Below are 536 nucleotides of genomic sequence, written 5' to 3'. Positions count from 1 at the left end.
GGAGAAAAGGTCAAACAAGCTCATATCCAGGATTTAGTAATTTTAAAACACTCAAAATAAAAAGCAACTTCTAGCATCTGTTAAGATCAGCATGTCTCTATATGAGAATTGATTTAAGGGCAACAGAATAAGACTAGAAGGATATACACACAAAGGTTAGCCCAACTGTTATGAGTTTTGTGATTACATTTTTTTTTCTTTTTACCTCCATTTTCTAAAGCTTTCTCAATGCTTATGTATTATAATTAGTCAGTCATATACTTACTGAACAATGTCTGTATGTCATGCACTGTTGTGATCAAGGAAAAAGTGTTAGGAAATAAGCAGAATGACACTTCTGAAAAGCAAATGAGCTAATGTTAAAGAGCCTGATAGTGCCTGGTGCATAAAAAAAGCACTCTCAACAAATTGGAGCAATTACTTGCTTCGGTTGAAGAAAAAGGGACTTAATGGATCCTAAACTGAACACAATATTAGACTAATCACAATACTCCATAATGAGTTCTTGAAGCCACTTCAAATTCCTTACAGAACAA

General features: G+C 33.6%; 1 protein-coding gene across 1 annotated transcript in view; it reads right to left on the bottom strand.

Annotated features, from left to right (window-relative positions):
• JADE3 (jade family PHD finger 3) overlaps positions 1-536 on the bottom strand; it is a gene marked incomplete at its 5' end in the record, with an annotated part of 25,048 nt that overhangs the window by 24,099 nt on the left and 413 nt on the right. The gene's annotated exons all lie outside the window — the stretch shown is intronic.

This window comes from Bison bison, unplaced genomic scaffold (genome assembly GCF_000754665.1).
Source record: "Bison bison bison isolate TAMUID 2011002044 unplaced genomic scaffold, Bison_UMD1.0 scf7180017857111, whole genome shotgun sequence".
NCBI lineage: Eukaryota > Metazoa > Chordata > Mammalia > Artiodactyla > Bovidae > Bison > Bison bison.
Note: the sequence above shows the minus strand (reverse complement) of the source record. Positions and strands in the feature narration are given on the sequence as shown.